Raw genomic sequence first — 19,628 nt, forward strand, 5'->3', positions numbered from 1 at the left:
AGTCTCAAGTAGATGTGGATTTGAGCTATTTGCTCGAATCCATAGCTCCCTCAAAACCGGGTGTCCACTCTTATGATCTGCTATGAGGTCTATAGGCAAGCAAAAGTCCAACTGTTAATCATTTATTACAAAAACTCTTTAAGCAAAAAGTCTGTTCAACTACTTCAGTTCTTTAAAACAAATTCTCAATCTCATTCATACTTTAGACTTTGGAGAAAAAACCCCACGAAATGCCCTATTTGCTGTGCACCACAAGCCACAGGACGCAGCAAACATATGGCAGAAACAAAATGAAACTTTTTGGCCTACATGCAAAACACCATGTGTGATGGAAAACCACTACTGCACATCACTCTGAACACACAATCCCCATGGGGAAGTACGGTGATGAGTGCGTCATGCTGTGTTGATGCCTCTTCTCAGCAGGGACAGAGAAGCTGGTCAGAGGTGATGGGAAGACAGACAGAGCTGAATATAGCTTAGTAATGGAAGAAGAGGCTGAAAAAGGCTTGAGACTGGGGCAGAAGTTCATCCTCCAGCAGAGCAACAACCTTGAACATACAGCCAGAGCTACAATGTTTAGATCAAAGTATATTCACTAACAGCATAGGAGAAGTAGAGGACGATCTTCTCAAGACTTAAAGCATCATGTACAGGTACAGCTATATTCCCAATCCAATCAAACTAAGCATGAGCTGAGAACCAGAGGTTTTTAGTCTATAAATGTGCAAAGCTTGTGGAAATGCTTCAAAGACTTAAAGCTATAATAGTAATAAAATCTGCTTCTACAAAGGAATACTACACTTTTCCATTTGTATCTGTTAAAAAAATAATCAAAATCACAAGTAGTTCTTCTATCACATAAATCCCAAGAAATTGCGTCAAAGTTTGTTTGGAGGCAAATGTTAAAACATGATTTTGGCAGAACCTTTCAATTTTCTTCAGTAAAATCCACCAACCAGCTGATATTTAGCATATTTATTGATAAACACCTCTGCTGTGTTCTCAGTCATGATTCCTATGGTTAAAAAACTCAACTTGTTATGTTTGAACGCTTCGTGCTGAAAAGTGTGGACTAAAAGATATTTTCAATAAAAACGAGTGAAAGAAACGGACAGAAGATGATCCTGGAGGATATGGAGGAAAAATACAAGGAACCATGCGGATGACTGAAGGAGCCTGTGGAGAACAATGTAACTGAAGAAGTTAAATCTACTGTGGAGGGAGCGAAAATGACAAGAAACCAAAAGAGATAAATACAGGTGAATGGGTGCAACTGGGGAAAGCAGCAGGAAGGAGCAAATAAGGAAATGATTAACAGCTGGGAAAGGGAGCAGGCAGGCTAAGAGTGAGGGGAAAAATAAAAGCCAAGACAAGGAGAAGGGGGGAAAAAACCTGAATCTAAAATAAACAATATGTAGAAAAGCTAATCTAATGAGACATGCAACAAGAGCAACTGAATTAGCTTAAATGGCAAGAGATAAGAAAACAAACACTACAGAAATGATTAAGACGGAAAATAACTGAAACATCTATGGATCGTAAGACAACTATTTTGTTCTGGTCATCTGTGTCCTTCCTATTAGAAAGCCTAACGATGATAGCAGTGTAGTAAGGCTGAGACAGCAGGACAGGTAGCCAGGCCACAGCAGCGTATTCATGATGACCTGTTTATAATTTGGAAATTGGATGATTAGAAAAGTGACAACTGATATGAAATGAAAGAGAATTAGCAGGACAATCAGGTTGTGCACAGGTTAAGGATGAGTCTGGGGGCCAGCCTTTAGTCCTGAATTGGATTATTTTGTAATTATATGATAAATTAGGGAAATTGGTAATAATAAAAAAAAAGATTTCTTCCTTTTCAGCATGACCATTTAGAGAACAGCTTCATGTGAAGCCAGTAACTGAGGAGGTCCCAGAGGGGAAATCTTTATAAAGCTGTTAAATTTGCACCTATGCTTGTTTTGTTTTTGTGTGGTTGCGAACATGAATTGAATTAACACTCACTCCATTCATTGTTTTTCGTAATTTGCGTGCAATAACTTTACAGAATACTCCTAATATGTTTTCTATTAAAAGGTTGCATAGCACTAAAACTTTAATCAACCTGCTTAGAGGATTATGTCATATGAAACTTTTGAAAATCAGTTTGACTTTTAAGAGCATCCCATTAACAAACAATAACCACTGCAATGTGACTGTATCATTAAGTTGTGGTTTATTTAGGAATGCCTAGCTATTCATCAGATGGGCTTAAGAATTAAATTGTTCAAGAGAGAACGGGTTTGATAAACATCATAAAAGCCTGTGGCTACATTTAATTAGCCAACGCAACTGCTTTCCATTTTCCGTTCATTATAACTGATGTTACAGTTTATCATATAGTCAGAAATTCCTCCAAGGCTCAGGCACTGTAATCTGCTTTCAGTCACACAACACAGACTGGCATTAATTTTGAAATAAAAAGAAATACTACTTGTTGACATTAAAAGTATCAGTGGCGATTTAGCACAACATTCATTTGAAATTTTCTTAAAGTATAACTTTGAACGTCCAGTTATCGTTTAAACATAGCATGGTAACACAGTGAAGGAGGTATTATAGTGGACAGAGACCTAAAGTTATTGATTACTGAAGTCTATCAAGTGTTTTTGCAAACGTATTCATGTCCTCCTTGGAACATTTTCTGCATTTTCTCACATTTCAGCAAACAACTTTGATGTGCTTTTTTGGAGCTTATGTGATAATGCAAACATTAAAATGTATATCAATTATAAAGAATCTCATGTTTGGTGTGTGTTTATGTTCAGCACTGCTCTATTAATATTTAGTAGAATAACTCAGTTACTATTTGTTGCCAATCTTTAGGGTTATATCTCCACTGGATTTGCACATTTAAGCATTATTCCAAACAGCAATTTTTGTTCCTTCTTTGCAAAATAACTCCAGCTCAGATTGGATTTAAGGCTGGACTTTGACTAAGCCAGTCTAACACATGTAAATACAATTTAAAAGCACTCCATGCAGCTCTGGATCCATATTTTAGGATGACTGTCCTGATGGATGGCTAACCTCTGCCACAGTCTGAAGTCTCTTTTAGCCTCTAAACAGGTTTTCTTGCTGTGTTTTTAGCTGCATTGCCAACTCTAAAATTTAGCATGCATGTTAAAATATGCAGATGATGATTAGATCTGAAAAATCTTGTATCGAGAGGCCGAGTGAATGCTGACAATAAAGTGAAGCATCTGAATTTCCTATCTTTCTGATCCTGCTTTCACTCAGCAGGACTCTGATAAGTAAAGACACAGAGAGGAGAGAGGAAATGGAGGGTTAAAGGGATGTCAAAGGATGAAAATGAGATAGATTAGTGTGTGGAAGAATTTGATTTTTTTTTGTGTTAAAGTCAAAAAGGGTTAAAACACCTTAGACGTGACACTGACACGACATGTGTGTCTCTTAAGAAAAGCCAATGTGACTCCTGATGCTTTCTTCTGTCCCTGTAAACACTTTGACACTGACTGCTCAGCTGGATGCCCTCATGCTTTAATGCTCAGTAAACCAACAGGTTCTTTGGATCAGAAAAAAACCCCTCAAATTAGTCTCTACAGATGTCTTATTTGCTCTGTTTAGCAGATCTTCACTAAGCAGAGTGAGTGAGCCATGATTACTTTGCTCTGTGATTTTCTTCATAGAAATGTCTTCTTGCTAATCTGTGCCCCCTGCTGCTGCTTGGGCCACCAATCCTTTGTGAAACATGACCCATAAGCTGTTTACAATGAGTAGGGTGGCAGTTTTGCAGCTTTACATGGGTCTTTAAATTTAGTCCCAAGTGGTGAACAACATAGCAGCTTTTTCAGCCTTAAGTCACACACATTGACAGTGGTAGTGGGAGTAGGACGGGGACATATGCTCCTATGGTGTCTGGAGATTAAGAAACCTGAATTTGTTGTGATTCTTAGGTGTTAGAAATTTGAATTTCATTTGGGTTTCTGTTTTGATCATTACTTTGTTGGGTTTCTACTTTCATTGCTTCATTTGTTTATTGTTATTTCTTTGTCTATTATTATTATTGTACATGCATGTTTTTAATCCTTAGATTGTGTTCACCTCTGTCTGAGTTTCAGATTCAGATTTTGTGATCTGAATCTAATTAATGTTTCACCTTCCAGATTCAGTCCCACATATGGAAGTGGCACAAATGGGTGAAAAGATTGGAAACAGGCAACTCAGACTGCCATCAAAAAAGACGGCCATATGGGATAAAAAATTGGATTTGGGTTGTAGCTGGCTGCTGGGAACATAGAGTTATATTGACACAGCTAGTTATTATTTTTTTTCTCTTAACTAAAAAAAAAAGAGTATTCTTAATTGCAACATCCATCCATCCATTTTCTGTACACCCTGGTCTCTTGCGGTATTGGGAGGCGTGCTGGTGCCCATCTCCAGAGAACGTTTCAGGTGAGAGGAGGGACACACCCTGGACAGGTTGCCAGTCCATCGCAGCTTAAATGTAACAAAACTCTGTTTGTTTTCATTTGATTTTAATGTGTAGCACATTTGTGCTGAATGTCTCTCGAGCTTCTTGTTAGTTTTATACATCTGTGAATTCAAAACCTACCTTTCAGTTTTATCAGATAACCTTCGTTGGTGAGAGCAGAAATGTTGGTTTGTACAGATATTTGCATATATAAAAAAAACTGTTTGACCTTTTTTTCCCCCCATCTCGTAAAACCTTTACTTTCCACTGCCTGACCCGTCCATTCTTCACTCATATTTAAATCGTAGCCTGTTTACGTCAACAGAAGAAATACTTCAATTCCTCCATGCTTTGAAGAAAAGCAACTGGTTGGTTAATACCAGTGATTTTTGCTGCAGTGTGAATCTATGGAAGACATGTGCAGTCGGATGGCACCAATCAATTTAACACTTCAAAAGTGAGCAGCGAAATCTTCAAATTTATCTGGAAATCGACATGGAGAAGCTGAGTTATGTGCAGATGCTTCTTCATGCCAGTTAAAAGATCCCATCCTCTAACTGTCAAAAGATGAAAAAAAAAATGAATAATTTCTCTCAGATCTTTGAATCTCATTTTGGTAATCACACTCAGCTGGAAAAAGGCTCAACTTGACAACATTCCTGCTGTACTTCCACAGCTTAAAAGAGCTGTCATGCAGATCATCACACAGACATCTGACAGGAGCACGTTTTTATGGAGCAAAGGTTCAAGAGTGCCCAACGAATTAATGAACAGATTCCATTTTTTAAACCGGATGAAAACATAAAAGAAAAAAAAAACCTTGGGTTTTGTTCAGATTTTAATAGCACATCAGAGAGTTCAGGACAGGCCGGTTCAAGAAAAGATGTTACATTTGCAAGACATCAGAAATAAGAATTATGCATCCTAGAAATATACCCTGAAGGCAGCAGAGAGAATATCAATGGGTTGCTGCAAAAGATTCTCCTAAAAGTTCAGATAAAAGTAACATTTTTTATTGGGATAAAGTCAGGATTGCTCTATTGATTTAAAAAAAAAAAGAAAAAAATGTAATGGGGGTGTCCAAATGTGCTGCATAACTTGAGTTTATTGAACAGAAAAATGCAGGAAGTTGCATTAGGCAAAAGCATATGTTTTGAGAACAAAAATGACAAGAGATTATGTGAAATAATCTACTTTTTAATTAATCTGGGAGCTTCGAGGAGAGCTGCTGTTGCTCTGCACTGAAGGAAATCAGAGTTCAGGCATTTAATCAGGAAACTCCAGGAGAGGTTAATAATGTGCAATAAAAAGAAAAACAATTTAAAAGTATTTTCCTAAATTGGTATATATTTATTTTTTTTAAGGATTTATATGTGCCACAAAGTGAAAGGCAAGTAGAGGCTTTCTCCAAAGGTTTTGCAGCTGTAATTACAGCAAAAAGTGGCTCCCTGTACTATCAGCTCTAGAGGGATAAACACAAATGTATGCCACACTTTTCAGATTTTTTGTTTTAAAAAAAAAAAAACAGTTGTAAACCCTGCATCGGTTTCTGTCCACTTCACAATTCTGTATTGTTTTTTTTAATTTTTTCATAGGAAAATAACATAAAGATCTCCACAGGTGAAAATACTTTACACCTGTCACTGTTATAAACCAAACTATAGAGATCGTTGCCGGACACGATGAAGTTTCCTTCTTGGATTTTCACCTCCACAATCTTATTGAATCACAGTTCAACAAGATGGATCGGGAAGAAAATGGAATAAAAATGTATTTTTCTAGTTGTTTCAACTCTTTTTCTGTTCTCTTTCAATTTGAAACTCTGTAGTTGTCAGATCTGTCCATTCACCCAGCCCCTTTTGAACTACATCATTAATATTTGTTGAGAAAACCTCCCTGTTTTCTCCTGTGCCAAACCCCCTGCAGCATAACCGACAGCTGCTGAAGTAAAAACAGAGAGTGGCATGGTGAATTACACACTTGAATCCCATCTGATGTGACTCTCTGATCAATGCATGTCACTTAGGGCTGTCAGACAGCAGACCTGTGCTTTTCCTTCACAGCTGGAGCACCTGCAGATGCTTCATGGGTTTACGATAAATTCCTCTTACATCCACATAAATAGTGGTCTGAAGTGTCCAGGTTAAGCTGCAGTTTTGGTGCAGATTCACTTAGCAGGACTGCGAAGCCTGATGGGAGCAGAAGAACCCGATGTTGTGGGCTAAACTGCCGTGCTAAAAGCAGCGTGACTCCTTAGTGTAAAGTAATATGTATTAATGCAGCAGACCATGCCTCTGGACACTTCCACAGAGGTTACAGAGAAGATGCCAAGTGTGTGCCGTCTGTTACCGTGGTCAGAATAATGAGCATGCTGACTGGATTTGCATATTTGTATCATTATCCAAACAAATCCCTCAGCTTCCTCCACAGAGATGTGGCCAATATGATACGGTAACTAAATGGAAAATGAAATGAGCAGCACCCTCTTTTTAATCCACAGAAAGAAATCTCCCCTGCAGTGATTTGTAATGTGCTGCTGTTCTTTCTTATGCTTATTGTAATAAATAGGCCTGCAATTTTCAGTGGCTTGGGAACTGAGTGTCACCCTCTCCATCCTCCTGCCCCATTTCCCCCTTTGGCTGTAATTAGTGACCAGAGTGGAATGCAGTTACTTTCTGGGCACATAGCTACTTTGTCGCTGTTAAGAGAGAATAATTCAAACTTGCATGCATCAATGCTGAGCACTGGGATTACAAAGGCATCCTGGTGTTGAGGCTGCAGCACCATTTAGCGACAGAATAGTTGCACAGTGCAGATGAGTGACATTGTTGCCGCAGGGCTTTGGTTGATTGATGCACGTCATGCTGCTCTTTGTTTTGGAACTGGATCATGTGGAGAGGAGATGCTCTTTTTAAAAGTCGCAGATCCCTCTCTTTACCCGTCTGCCGTCATGTCCTGATGTGTGTCTGTCATTCTTGTCTTTGATGCGTTTTTCTGTCCTAAATGTAACATTTTACAGTTGTGTATGAATAAAGTCTGCTTGTGGCGCTGACAGAAACAGCTGGATGCTCTAACTTAGAGTCTGATAGAAGTATTAAAACCCCTTGAAGTGGTTCCAAGTTTTGTCACCTTACAACAAAACATTTTAATGCATTTTATTGCATTTTATTGTTCCTTGGTCTTTATGATGCTTTTTACTCACTAAGGTTCTGCTACCAAGCTTTGAAGCCTTCACAGAAAAGTTGTTTTTATACTGAGATTTTAATTGCACACAATTATGTGAGTCCTGAAGGCAGCTGTTTACGAATGATTTAATTTAAGTGTATCAGAAAAATAGGAAGTGAATATATATGTACCGCAGTTTTCAAATGCTTGGGTTTAAGAACAAAATGGTATCCCTGCAATATTTTCTTTCTGCTATGACTTCTGTGTTTCTCTGCTCTGCCCCTTCCTCTCCTGCTGGCTGCTGATTGCTCCCACCTGGTTGCTGCCTTTACAAACTCCTGCTCTGCTCTCACGCACTGCAGATCAGTTCATCATTGTCCTTGTCACAGGCTTAAAGGGGTCCAAGTCCTTAATTGTGTAACTTATCTATTGCCTGCTTCCCGTCTACGCTGTGAGCTACGTTGATTTTGGCTCTGAATCTCATTTCATGTGCCTGCACCCTCACAGATTCTGCATCGGTTGTGCTATGTCCGCCTGCGGTGGCCGTCGAGTTCTGGGTTGTGAAAAAGTCGGTGTGTTTACATCGACTTACCTCACTGCTGCAGTTTTCTCACTCCGTGTGACATCAGCATTTCATGTTTCCAACATGCGGAGTCGTCCTCTTTACACAATCCTGCCAGTGAAACAATCCACAGAGGTTACAAAGAAGATGCCAAATGCACATTTTTAGCTGATCTAAAATATTACAGCAAGAGTTCTGATCAGAAAAATTTAATATTGCTTCCACTTCATGTTATTTTCATGGGAAAATTATAAAATGTAGGATTTAATCTTTTATTTTTTTATTTTTTGCCTGCATGTAAAGCTGTTAATTATCAAACTTCAGCTTATCTTAAAGACCTTAAAGTTGGATATCATCCCAGCAGAGCTCTTTGCTCTTCAGTTGGCAAGTTTACTTATGGTTGCTAGAGTGTTTGATAGCAGATTGCTCAGCAGCTTTCAGATTTATCAATTGTGGACTCAACTTCCTGCAAGGATCCAAAATGCAGAAATCTTTTCAGCTTTTAAGACTAAGCTCAAAACTTTACGACTTGCGAAAGTTCAGAGTAAGCTTTGGTTTACGCTGGTTTTCTGCTTACTGTTTAAATACATATTGCTGAGGCAAATAGTCGCCCACTTTTAATCTTGTTCTAGCAAACGTCCTGCTAATGTTTTCTTTTTTTTATATACAGTTTGGGGATTAAACTGAAAATTCAATATAATCTACAGCAGGGGTGTCAAACTCAATTTCACCGAGGGCCACTTCAGCATATTGGCCCCCCTCAACGGGCCACCTTGACGGTACAAATCAGAAGTGCATCCCTGCTAAAACACCCCAGACAAAAGGTTGACTTCCCTCATTCAGTTCTGTGGAGGCTTATAATGAGTCAATGGTCCAGGTGTGTTAGAGAAGGAATGCATCTGAAGTTGAAGATAGTAGCTCTGGAAAACTAGACTTGGGCACCCCTAGCATAAATGTATAAAAATACAATGTTAAAAATAAATTAAACACCACCTCATATAACTGATTTTATGTATTAAAGTTTTAAATATTACATTTGAGTTTCCATGGATGTAAAATTACTGCTCAGTTTAAAAATTACAATATTTAAATCAGTGTTTAAAGCAAACAAAAAATAAAAAGTCACATGGGTAGACATGATAGACTTTACACAGAGATTTAGTCTCAGAGGCAACTGAAATCACTTAATAAAAAAAATCCTTTCTGAATATCAGCTCATGGTCTCTGAACTAAATGCGTCTTTCTGACCGGGAGCTGACAGCGTGTTGAAGAGTTATGGACCGGACGCTTTGGAGCGTCTGGTTAGGAAGCGCATTACAAACCTTTGGTTGAAATGTAGTTTGTAGTCAATTTGTGCTCAAAACCTATTTTAAGTCAATCATCGGCCTATAAAATGCTGGGGGGCCACATGTGGCCCGCGGGCCTTGAGTTTGACACATGTGCATTACGCCACAGAACTGCCAATTGAAGTAAAGTAGCTTCGATTTCAAAGAAGCCTACATTGAAGTTGATTGGCAAATGAACCATCACGAAAGGGGAAGGCTCTTGTTGTCTCACTGCACCTCAAGAGATGCATAACCTACAAAAACCATTTCTGTCTGGTTTTGAACCAGAGACCTTTTGCATGTAAAGCAAACATGATAACCACTACACTACAGGAACTGAACTTCTCTGCTTTGTTTCAGTTTGAGGTTCCAAAGTTGATGATGTGAGATGCAACGCATGAAAATTTCAACTGAGGCTTGCACTCAGATGCCTGGATTCAGAGTACCGACCCTGACACCACAGAGCCCTTGTTGACCTTTAGTAAACACCTGTGATGAATAGAACATACAAAATCTGTTTCTGTCTGGTTTCGAACCAGAGACCTTTTGCGTGTAAAGCACATGTGATAACCACTACACTACAGAAACTCATGCGCTTTGCAATGTTCCTGGTAGATGAGCCACATTTTGTTAGAGACTAACGTCAATGATGGGCATGGAACAATGTCAAATACTTATACCACAGATCCTCTCAGAGAGCACAGTAACTTGGTGAACAAACTGTCAAACTTATACTTATGCCTAATTTCACATTACAGTCCATAAACTAAGCGTAGGATAAAAAAATTGTATTGAAGATGTCATTAGCAGAGACAAATGGTTCTACAGAGACTTGGCTAAATGGCTAAAAAATAAAATCAACACTTACAAATAAAAAATGGTTCAAAAATAAAATTAACACATTAAAATAAAAAAATATCTCTGAAATACAATCAACACTTGAAAATTAAAAATGGTTAAAAAATAATATCAACACTTCAAAATACAAAATCTCTGGAAAATAAAATATTATGTATGTTGTTTTGAAAAACATTAGAATATAAGCACTTTTATCAAATCTTCATTGTGGTAAGATCATGTAAGTTCTTCTTAAATCCATGGATACTCATCAGTTTGTAAGGTAGGTGAGTTAGCTCAGCAGGTTAGAGCACCATGCTGGTAATCCTGATGTCATCGGTTCAAACCCTGTATGGGGCAATTCATGTCTAAGGTCTTTCAGACAATCAATACTTCAAAATAAATAAGGGTTCAAAAATAAAATCAATACAAAATTAAAATCAACACTTCAAAATAAATAAGGGTTCAAAAATAAAATCAATACAAAATTAAAATCAACACTTCAAAATAAATAAGGTTTCAAAGATAAAATCAACACTTCAAAATAAATAAGGGTTCAAAAATAAAATCAACACTTTACAATATATAAGGTTTCAAAAATAAAATCAATGCAAAATTAAAATCAACACTTTACAATAAATAAGGGTTCATCTTTGCAAACCTCTATCGGGTTGCCATTTTATTATTCGAGAAATAGCAACATTCTCCTGGCATTTTAAGAGAAACATCTCCAGTTTTGCCTTTAGCTTATCCTGTCATAAACGTATATTTTTAACGTGAAATCTGAAGGAGGACAGAGTCTCAGACAGAGCTCTTGGTGTTTTTGCAATTTCTCTAAACATTGCACGGTCTGTTCTGGAGACGATTTTACTAGCAGACGAGACAACGAGATGAGTTTAATGATAATAAAACAAGGAACACTTACAGCTAAGGCACAAGGAGATCTGGATAGTGAAACAGAAGAAACCAACAAAGAACCATGAAAACCACTGAGGAGTGAAGGGTGATATTGAAACCAGGTGAGTGTAAACTGAGGCAGGCAGAACAGCGGGAGGTTGAGCAAAAAAGGTGAGGAAAGGAGCATAGTTAATACAGAGAGGGTGTACTTTCTTTTTTTAGTCACTCTACCTGCTTTAGCTGGAGATCACCTCCTCAAAAGAAATCATTTAGGGCTTTGTCAGCAACTCAGCAGATCATCGCATGCTGCTGGATTTTGGACCAATCACTGCCGCCTTTGCCAGCTTCTTATAATCCCGGTGCTATCATTCCCTACTCTTTGACTCTGTCACGCATTTCCCACATGCAGACTTTCACAGTCATTGAATCCAGTCTCCCTGTTGGAAAGAAAGCTACTCCTTTGGAGAGAAAGAATACATTTAATTTAGAGCAAAGTAAAACAATAGAAAACATGTTTTCTTCTCTCATTCTTTGATACAAAACTATACATTAGGTCAGGCATGATAAATTAATGCTTTTAGTTTTCTTTTTAGCTCTACGATTTAAAAACCAATAACACTGTTTTAAAATAGAATTGTGTTATATCTAAATGCATGTTTTTATCTCCCAACATATTTCTCAGCTTTGATAACTTTTCCAATGCTACCATTGCCTTACTCGCAGGGTATCGTTAAGTACGTAAGCCATCACAATTGGCTGTGGGGCTGCTGTAATTGAGACGTGTTTTCACTGTGATTCAGATGAAACTCGGTCAGCACCGTCTCCACTAATTTCCCCAGTGTCTGTGGAGCATCCAGCAAGTCACACCAGCTGTGGTAGTGTCCTTAAACTCAGCTTTACCTTTCAAATCATCTGCAGGAACATTTCATGGAGCCATTTTTGGAATACTAATGGATCCCACACCAACCCTGTTATTTTTGGAAATCTGCATTTTTATTGGCTAAAAACTGAGTCCTCTTTTAAAATTTCCACTGATACTGTGTGGCTGTCCTTGTGCGCTATTATTAGCCGCAGATGTTGGCTCCTCAGTTTTCCACAAGGACCTGTGCTCATTATGCTATCACCACATCAATAAGCTGATAATTCAACTCAGTACTGATGGATGCTTATGTGTGGGCTAATGACCTTTGTCCTGATATAGAGCCTATTGAAAATCAGTAATGTATTCATCAACTTCGGCATACAAATAATGGAGTTTGTACAACCTTGAATATGATCATTTCACAATTTTATATCAGGTTCACTTCATGTCGGGTCTGTTCAGTGATTGGTATTAGTTCTTGTAAATATGTTGTGCATAAAAATCTTCCTTAAATGACACCTAATATTCTGCTATGTGGTTCAGCTTGTTGAGTACAATTATATGTAAATAACAATGGGACTGAAGCAAAAAAACCAAACAAAAAAGACAAAATATATTAATACGAGAATCAACACCTAGTTGTTGATAATAACAATAACACATTTTGTTTGAGGGTGGTTTTCTAAAATACAAGGTTGACTTTCAAAAGACAGAACAAATGAATTAAAAAAGAATCAAACAATGATCTAAAAGGCAAGTCAGTAAACAAGATACAACAACATATTAACGGGCAGTATTATGTTTTCCAGTCACATAGTGGCATTTTATAGCACAATCAAGTAGCTATGTTACTTTCACTTGCAATAAAAATGATGTACATCAAATATGACTTAAAATAAATTTGACTTTGGAACTTAACACCATAAAATTGGGCCTCTGTCTTTTTAAAAACTGCTCTTTCTGAAACTCCACCAGCATTGCTCCTTTATTAACCCCTTACCAATGTTTTGACCAGCAATGCACTGAGAAGTAGCTTGAATAATGAGCTCAGCAGATGCACAGTTCCACCAGGTGTTTGCTAATTGCTGCTGCTAGTCGGAAGGAGCTGAGGGGTGCTCTGTAATGCAAAAGACTGGAAACTGCAGCTCTGAGGAGGAGGTTGGTCCACTCTGATGTTTTGCACAGCTGAATGGTTGCCACGGGAGATTACAGGATTTCTCAAACAAGCATGAAAGAATCACAGCGACACTCTAGGTATGTTTTCGATGTGGAATAACATTATACCATGACGTAAAGCCCCCCAAAAGTTGACTTCTAATAATACTGTCCCTTTAAATCTATATTAAAATGAACATGCCAGTTAGAACAGTTGTATTTTCAGCTGTGACAGGGAAGAGAGTCCATATTCCTGACGACAGAAGGAAGAGCTTTCCAGAGCTGAGGCGCACAGCAGCGGAAGGCTCTGTTCCCCATGGTGACAAGACTGCAGAAGGAACAATGAGATGAGTGACAGAAGAGGATCTTAGACAGTGGGAGGCAGTGGTGATGTGAAGCAGGTCAAACAAATAAAGAGGGGCAAGGTTGTGGGTGCACTTGGACATGAGAATGAAAGTTTTTAAGTTCATCCTGGCTTTTATGGACGACCAGTCAGGCTGTTGCTGACCTGGGATAGCGTACTGGACGAATCCTGAAGAAATTTAAGTTTATGGAGGAACTTATTTGGGAGACTAAAAAGAAGAGAGTTGCAATAATCGATCCAAGGGGTGATGAGGTTATGGACAAGGATGGCAGCGTTATGGGAAGGAAAGGACAGAGTCGGTTAATTTTATGTCTGAAATGATAAGGTACTGTCAAGCATGACGCCTAGAGTCTTTACCTGAGGGGAAGGATGAACATGGGAGCTGTGAATATTATCGGAAAAACTGTCAGGTCTGGTTAAAGTAAAACAGCTTTTCTTACTGTTAAGCTTGAGGAAATTAGAGGGAAACCATGACCTAATCTCCACAAGACAGTCCAACAGTGATTTAGGTGGAATTGGAAATGTAGAGCCGAGTGCCATCAATGAAAATGTATATATTTATGAAATAGGTGGCCAAGAAGGAGCATGTAAATAATGAATAAAAAGGCCCCTAATACAGATCCTTGGGGCACACCTGCAGAAATGAGAAACAACATTGAGGATTGGGATTTAAACTGGATAAACTGAGAAAGGCCTGGAAGATATGAGGTAAACTAGGCAAGAAGAGTATGACATGCCTATAGATGCGAAGATGTTCAGAAAGATATTATGATATTATGCTGCACTGAGATCAAGAAGGATGAGAATTGTGAGAAGCCCATAATCAGATGTCATCAAAAGGTCAATGGTGATTTTTAACAAAGTTGTTTCTGTATTGTGGTGGAGGTGGAAATAAGACTGAAATTGTTCATAAAAATTATGCTTGCTGAGGTGGGAGTGGAGCTGGGAGGCAACAACTTTTTCAATGATTTTTTTAAAATAAAAGGAAGGTTAGACATTGGGTGAATATTTAAAAAATGATTAAGATCTGAACATGTCATGAATTGAGAGTTTGTGAATGGACAGAAATACAGACAGGAGCTGGGAGCATGGATCATGAATGTTTTAATGAAAAAAAAAAATACTTACAAAAATAAAACCACAGAGAACCAGAGAACACCAAAAACCATAAATCCAAGAACAAAGCTAGCAGGAAAGTAACAGGGTGTAATGAGGAAGTAACAGAGTTTGACAGAATTAAACAGGAGGACTGAGAATGAGTTGTTTATATACTGGGGAGGTTGATTACTGAACATGAGAGAAGAAGTAAATGAATAATACCAGTGCTTAGTGGGTGATAATGGTTATGAGAGGAACCAATGGGGGGGAAACAAGCTTTAGGATCAGGCTAGCAGGTGGAGGTTTTTATTTTTTTTATTTTTTGAAAGATATTTGATACATCAATTATGGATGGGAGAGTGAAACTTGAAAATAACTGACAGGAGGTCAACTTCAGAGTTAGTAGCTCCTACAGGATATCAGAGATTTTGACAGTGAAAAAAGACAGGAGAGAGTTACAAAAGTCAGCAGAGTACATGTGGGGGAGAATGAGTCAGGAGGCTCTGTAATTTTGGTGAACATAGAAGAAACAGAGACTTGGTGTTCCTGGGGCCCCGTGAGTTTCTGCTTCTATGTTTCTAATAAGACGCTGATTTAATAAAATTTGATTTTCAACCACCTCTGTTTTGTACAGAAGATTAGGGCCACTGAAAAAAAATAACTTTAATCTCAGAATTGAGGCCTTTTTCAATAACCTCTGGCTTTATTACAGATGGGTTTCTGGATGCAGCCAGCTTCAACAACAGAGATTCGAGCTGTACAAAAAGAGAACTAACCTTTGTGAAGGAACATTTTGTATTTCAGGGATTTTTCTGTAAGACGAAGTAAGTCAGAATTCTGAAATTAAAATCTGATTTCTTTTCTGTTTCAGTGATCCCAGTCCTGTTTTGTACTTTTACATTAAGGTCTTGTTAATTGAAAATAAACATGAGAAGAAAATGATACAGACACAGAAAAAAAAGGTGAGAATTGAATCAAATTGTGTTAATATTTTTACATTTGAAAGAGTGTTGGTAACAGCCAGGCATGCAATCTCAAACATTTTTTCCACTGTGGTGCCCGTTATTTCATTTATGCCATTTATGAATACACAAGAAAAATCTATTTATAACTAACATTTTTAACTCACTGAATTTACAAATGGTAATTTGGTTTGCTCTCAACTTCAGATGTGCATTATTTCCCCTATGTCTTTCCACAAAGTGTAAAACCTTTGGTGTTAGCCTTACATGGCTTGTGGTAAACTTAAGTAGGACTTCTTGTGGCTTTCTTTTTTCAACATCTTTTTCTTAAAATAATTCTCTTCTTACCCACTTTAGGAAAACAGGTGTTGCAAATGTGTTTTTATTTTTGAACGATCAAAGTTTGGGACATTGTTTAGCAACCAGCCAGACTTTGAGTTTGACCAAAAAATCCAACATACATTAAAGAATTATGTGGTCTGTCTTCTCCATGTCCAAACAAGTATGTAAACGTATATTTACAAGAACATGTTTATCTCTCAAAAGTCACACTTTATGTTAGCATAAAATATCTTTGTGACGTTTGAGTCGGTGGTCCTGAAGACGAGCAGGCTGGGACTTTTCCCAAAATGAACCCACCACTCATCTTTCTTTCAACATCCGCCCGTCTCCCGTTTCAGCTGCTTACCGCAGCAGCTGAGATGACGAAGACGAATAAGCGTCTCGGTGATGAAAGAGATGCTGGTGGCTACCAAAGCAGAGCATATGATGCATTGTCATCCCCCCTGCACCTCCTCACTGCCTGGCTGGACAGGCTGCAATCTAGCAGAGGTCAATTTCTGAGCAACCCTCCTGTTCTCTGCGGTTGGTCAATATCTCTTGTCAGTCAAAACAAACCAATTTAGAGTTGACAAGTGTACTCCAGCGTCACATATCCATGGCCAGAAAATTGGAAGTGACACAGTCCTAAAAAGTGATTTATGGCATAAAAATCAATTAAGAAACTTCATCTGACAATCCAGGCACTTTGTAGAAATAAATTAAAGCACTTAAGCAGTGTAGAGCTTTTGTTTATTCATTTAGAAAGTGACACAATGTGCTCAATCACTGACAAAGCACTTTATGTTTTTTAGATGAGATGAGTTATTGACTTGAGTCAGCTCAGCAACTGTAGTTTGCTTTCAGTTGCACTGAGTGGGCTGATTCAGCTGAGCATTTTAAGCTACGTTTTACAGAAAATATTGCTCAACAAGAAGAGATGACATTTCATTGTTTGTATTCTTTAGGACAGTCAAATGCGACCTTTCACAGAAGTCAACAGCTTGTTTTGAGTTTTTGTGAAGCTTGAAGTATTCAAGTGAACAGCAAAAGGAGCGAATGAAATTCAACCATCTATCTTTATGTGAATATTGGACACGTGCTAGTAAAGTTACAAATTTTGTGTGGCTCTGGACAGCTCACATTACTTCAGCTTTCTAAGCAAAGCTGAAATTATTATCTGATAACCGAACTGATTCTCAGATTTCTCAGGTTTGAGTAGAGTTTGGTTCTGCTGCAGAAAGTAGGAAGAAAACTAATAAAAACCTAGAATTACGTTTAATTGTTCCTCAGTTTTAAAAGTAATTTAGCAGCTCCAAATGTCCTCTGCAACTCATTACTAACCACAACATGAAGCCACTGTCGTGTTACATACAGAAGCATGCACTCCTTATTTTAATGACCAGCTGTTAAACTCTGGAAATTTGATTCCATGCCTCTGTTACTGCTATTTTGATAAAGCTTTGATAAAGAAAGTTAAACAGATATAAAAAAAAATGATTTAAAAAAAAGAGTTCAGTTTGCTATTAAGTAATAATCAACACTTAAAGGGTTTCCCTCTGGGTGAACACCAACATGTCTGGCTTTAGCTACTTAAGAAATCACAAAGACTGTAGTTAAAAACACACACACACACACACCCACACACACACCCCCACACACCCCCACACACGCACACACACACACACACACACACACACACACACACACACACGCGCGCAAGCATGCACACATGCATAAAAAAGCAGATTGAAGTTCTCGCTTGGCTGACTGCAAAACTGAAAGTCCAATTGAAATGATTCCCAGAGGCAGTTTGTCTTGTATTATTGTGTGATATCAGCTAAACTGTAAACAAACATCTTTTTTCAAATTAGTTTCGGCACTGGCATACATTTGTGTGATTAGTGTAAAAATCCAGACCCTGAGAGCCTTTTCTGTTGTTTATGGCTGCATTGGCAAACCGGGGTAATAGCTAAACCAGAGCATAATAATAAGAAACGGTTGATTAAAGATTGAAAATTGTTAAACTTGTTTATCTGAACACATGTCACTGAGGCATATCCAGCTGTTCAAGACACACATTTCACATTAAGGCTGCAGAACAGCAAAACAGGATTAAGCAAAGGGGGTAAAAAAAAACAACACATTTTCAGATTAAAAACAGTAAAAAAAAAAAATTCTAGATTTACACAGTAATGAAAAACAGGATTATGGATTTGTCACAGACGTAAACACTACAGTCTGTATCTGGTGAAACATGGATTAGTTTGTGATGTTTAATGGTCTGTTTTTTATTTCTGCTTATTTTTTTAATTTCTGCTTATTTTACTCAACTTTCCAAAATGACAGCTTCCACTAGTTTCTATGCAAGTCTCTCTCTTATACTTTCTTATTGTGCCTTTTTTTTCATGTTGTCCTAATGATAAACTTTATGCTGAATGTTTGTCAAAGCAGAATGTTTGCAATCATATATTGTCGGTGTAATAAAGTATTATTTCCTTTAGCAGAATGACATCCATTTTCTGACATAAGAGCTATGTGATTTACTAAACAGGGAAAATAACTACCAAGGCTTAAAAACAGCTCCTAAAAATTAATAAATGTCACCTGGGGCTGTAATATTTCACTCACATTCCAGTCTCCAGGGAAAACGTCCAGGTTTAAATTCCTCCAGAGCCACTTTAAATGCCAACTGTTGTGGGTGTTGACAACTGTCAACAAGCACCATACTTCATGCGGTCACTGCTCTGCACATAGAAAGTGACTGAAGAGGGACAGTCGGCGGGTAAAAAGTGTCAGGCCATGGGCTTCTCACCAGCTGAGACTGAGAAAGTCATGCACTTCAACAAGAAATCCTGATAACACTATTCAAGACTAAATTTAGTAACACAGTTACGTGTCAGTATCTCTAGTTTTGAGAAAAGTCGTTATTTTTTCACAAATTTCACACTCGAATTGAGAGTCCTGTCTATTAATTGCTATTTTCTGAACCCCCGCCGAGTCAATCGTAAACTCCACCCAGTGGAAGATCGTTGCCTTGTTGGCCAGACATCAGCTTATCCTGGAGAGGAATTCCTCAGATCCTCTTTCTGTATCAAGCTGGTTAAGAAACACTGTATATTTTTTCAAAGTTAGAAAAATTAAGTACACACTGAGGGAACGTACTAAAGTGGAGCAGTTGAGGGTTGTAGAGAAGGCAGGAGTTTTGTATTTTTTTCCCCCTGTTCAGTGATGTAAGACCAAAGGTGGCCTTGCCAGAAACACCATCCAGAAAATAATTATAAAACAAAAAAGGCCACAGAAGCTGCAAGAAACATCTCACAACTAAATTTTAAACAGTTTATTTACTTCATGTCTCTGGTTAGTCTTTGCACTTCTCGCAGAAATCCAAACCCAGAACCTCATTGCTTCAGGAAACAACCCTAAAAGCTGCTCAATTAGGCAGCTGCATGTATTAACCTAAACAGGATTCCTGGTTTTGCACTAATGATTACATTTCATCATTTTATGTGTCACAGTCACTTTTCTCTTTACCTTCCCCATATAGCAAGCTCACGAGACATCAGCGAGACATGGTGCTTATGTGAGTGTTGTTTCCTCGGT

Source organism: Poecilia mexicana, unplaced genomic scaffold, assembly GCF_051168715.1.
Source record: "Poecilia mexicana isolate PSO_F unplaced genomic scaffold, ASM5116871v1 scaffold_10, whole genome shotgun sequence".
Lineage (NCBI taxonomy): Eukaryota > Metazoa > Chordata > Actinopteri > Cyprinodontiformes > Poeciliidae > Poecilia > Poecilia mexicana.